The sequence below is a fragment of the Echinops telfairi genome, unplaced genomic scaffold (genome assembly GCF_000313985.2).
Source record: "Echinops telfairi isolate 266 unplaced genomic scaffold, ASM31398v2 ScPeMD7_1713;HRSCAF=2227, whole genome shotgun sequence".
Taxonomy (NCBI): Eukaryota; Metazoa; Chordata; class Mammalia; order Afrosoricida; family Tenrecidae; genus Echinops; species Echinops telfairi.
In genome coordinates, this window is record NW_022105611.1 from 2511357 (window position 1) to 2514937 (window position 3581).

Here is a 3581-nt window from a genome sequence, read left to right on the forward strand (position 1 = left end):
AAAAAATAATTAAATTACTCTATAATGAAGAGTTAGGAAAGAGAGGGGGTGGCAGTACCATCTGATAGAGTTTGGGGGATTTATTATGGGGAAGGTTATGTAGCAATTGTGAGAATTAAGCAATTTAGAGAGGAAAGAAAAGGATTATTAAGAAGAATTGCTGAATATTGTTTACTGGATTTTCTTAAAAGTCCTTTGGGAGGCCCAAATAGAAATTAAAATTGTTGTCTGGCCTTTTAATTTCCATAATCTTCCTTGACTATTAGTTCCTTACAATTCTAAAAAGAAAATGGATTCATGGCCTTAGTTCAAATATATGCTACTTATATTTTTATCATCATTCTTGAATATATTTGAATATATATCATTCTTGTTTTACAGATGAGGAAATTAAAACAAAAATAAATTTAATGTGTGTCAAAGGAAGTGCCATTAGCTAGATGTTAAAGAAATTAAAACATACAAACCAAAAACTTACCTCACTAGTAAGGGATATTCAGAAACAGTTCCCAAGATGAACTGCTTCAAAACCCGATCCTTTTACTCCTTTTCCAACCTGTTCTTTCGTCTTACGTATGGCACGGTGAAGAAGCTCTATGTTAATGATGAAATGAACAAGTGCTCAGGCTGTACTTTCATGGCCTTTATTCCAGTGGTTTCTCAGAGCACATCCGTGGCTATAAGGACTCTTAATAAAGGCCGGGAAGTTAGTGGCTTCACAGTTTACTCAGAAATTCTAGGTGGTAGTATAAATATTTGTGCAAAAATCATATAAAGTTGTTCAAGGATCAGCTAAAACCATCCCACAGACAATTAGAGTTTCTTGCCTGCTTTTTTGTAAATTAAGTTTTATTTCAACCTAACAATGCTTGTTTTCTTATTGTATGTACCTGCTTTCAGGCTGCAATGAGATGAGTTTTTATTTGTGACAGAAACTCTAGGTCCTACAACACCTGTAATATTATTTGTCTTTTATATTCTAAAAAAGGTTGGCAATATCTGTGAAGAAGAATCTAACTGTTGTAAAGCCTTAAACCAGGCTCTCAAATGCAGGATAGCAAAACCAGACTTAAGAGTTCAGACACCATCCATTGCAAGCCAATCACAGAGGCAGGGTGAGAATTAGCATATATTTTATTCATAGATCTGGAAGGACAGTGGGGAAAAATATCCAAGATGGCCTTGCCTCCTTTCATATAGTCAGGGTTTCATATTTCTTTGAGTTGTCAGTGCATTTGATCTCACAGAGCCACGTGACATATATGCTGGATCATGGCTGCCCTTTCCTTTTGGACAAGATTTTTTTTCTTCCAAATGCAGGGGAAATTTTGGACACAGTTCCCCACAACCACAAATTGTGCAGCTGGGTTTTCCACATTTTGAGAAATTGCAGAGGTTAGCACATCGGAGTGCAATGGATAAACCTTGCCCTGGGCAAACCACCTTTGTGACTCACAGTGCCTCCCCTGCCAGGTAAGTATGGACAAGATTTATTAAAGAAAACATTTTCCTAATGGCATTTCCTTTGATGCATGAGCTCATGCCCTTCAACCCCTTTAATGAATGAGCTGTGTCCCGGTTTTGCTCATGGCCAATGCCTTATCCTACGTTAGAGTTAGCAATCGAACAATACGGTACTACATCACTCAGCCTATATTTTCTGAGTGCATTCACATGGGATATTAACCAGGGTAGTAATAATTAAAGGTATTTAATGTAGGATCTACTTAAACTTCTTAGTTAACATAGGATCAAACAGCACTCATTAAAAGTCCCTCTTCCAAGATTTCTCCAGTTGCTGGTAACAAAAATATAAAATGGGATCAATGTAGCCAGAGACCCCCCTCTCTCAATGGAAGATCTACATGGATGCTTGAACCTGAGTCTCAGGAGTTAATCAGGTACAATCCACACTGCTAGCCCAGGGTAAGTTAAAAAGTAGTGCTGCTAGGGATATAATCCCTACCTGCACAGGTTTATTTCAAATATAACAGGTTTAAATATGTATGCACTTATTGGATGGCTGCAGACAACTTCAGTTGGGTGCCTTCAAAAAGAAGGTCTTGTGTTCAATAGTCTTCTCTATTTTACCGCTAGGTTCTGATATTCATTGCAGTGAGTGAACACAACTCATAAACAAAATTCACAATTAAGGGTTTATTAAGAAAGTTTAAATGTTGTAACACAATTGAGAAATGCTCAGGATAGAGTAATTCTTTAAGACATGCTACAAAGTTCTTTCAGGTCTACTAATTAATGTGCAAAGGACGTAACACTCTACCACAAGCCTCAACTCAAAGGCACTCATATCTACCTCGGTGGGTCTTCCAGCCCAGCTCCTCAAACTAAGTGTGCAGAGCCATGCCACTCCACAAGCCAGACTGCTGTCCCCAAACTCAGCTTTACTTGGGCTTGGAAGTCCACTATTCTGTTTCGTGCTCTGGGCCCTGGTTTTTCTGCAGTTCCTCTGACATCACAGCTGTCATTTGGATCCAGGAGGTTGACTGCACAGGGATGCATTCCACTCCTGGCTCTTCCTAGTAGTGAAATTCCCTTTCTGCTTCTCAAAGGGCTCATTTTACATGCAGCAAGATGATATTCCACTGCCTTCTGTTCACAATCACTCTCAGGTGAATCTTATCACTGCATTCTCCCACCTTTCCACAAGACTCACACAGGGAAAGATTGTTTGGAAATAGTGAGAGACTTTTACTAGAGGAGCCACGTAAAATAATTCACTGCCTCTGCAGGTTCTGTCCGACAGTGGCTTTTAGGAGAACTTTTTTCTGTTGAATTTAAAACAGAGCGGTCCGGTGAGATAACCATCCTGACTGCTGTTTGGGTTCCCAGAGGGGTAATCTGAATAGACATTTTTGAGGGATACAGGGTTATACCAGAACCTTAGCAGGAAGAGGTTTTGAGAAAATTGTAAATTAAACTGATGAAAAAAGTCCAGGCTACTTGCACAAGCTCCCCTCCCACTCCTTTCCTCCTCCTCTCCCTTCCCCTCCCCAGTCAGGGCAATACAGTGCTCATTCTTGGATGGTGGCAAGGACTGTCCTATGAAGATCCCACATTGTCATTTTGAGATGGTGTAAGTGTAATAATGTTTTAGGGAAGAGCTGTGGAGATGGATATATTGCTTTCAGAATTATAGCAACTTAGATGGAGAGTACATTGAAAACAATAGCTTCATATTTTGAAATTTTCATTTAATAAAGCTTTCTCTAATTTTGTCCCAATATACATTGGTTTAATCTTTTATCTCAAGGAATAAAACATCTAGCTTTCAAATGCCAGAAAGAATCGCCATCACCCTGAAATACTATTGAGCTGTCATTCTTGGCCAAGTGCTCATCAGACCACTGACTAACGGCTTACTACTCCCCCTCTACCTGACTGAGAAACACTGGAGGGGACAATCGGAAGCCCGACAGTCATTGCTCATTTTCTCTTGTCACTTTCTAGAACAATGGAGTGAAAAAAATAATTTTAAGAAAAAAAAAAACAATTCAATATCAATGTCTCAATATTTTGGTTAAACCAGGTAACATTACTAATCTACTTTGTTCTGCAATGTT

General features: G+C 38.9%; 1 non-coding gene across 1 annotated transcript; it reads right to left on the reverse strand.

The window, feature by feature from the left end:
• Positions 1 to 1318: 1318 nt before the first annotated feature.
• LOC115870504 lies at positions 1319 to 1481 on the reverse strand. Its single transcript, XR_004046742.1, has one exon. It is a non-coding gene; the product is annotated as a U1 spliceosomal RNA (small nuclear RNA).
• Between the last annotated feature and the right edge of the window lie 2100 nt (positions 1482 to 3581).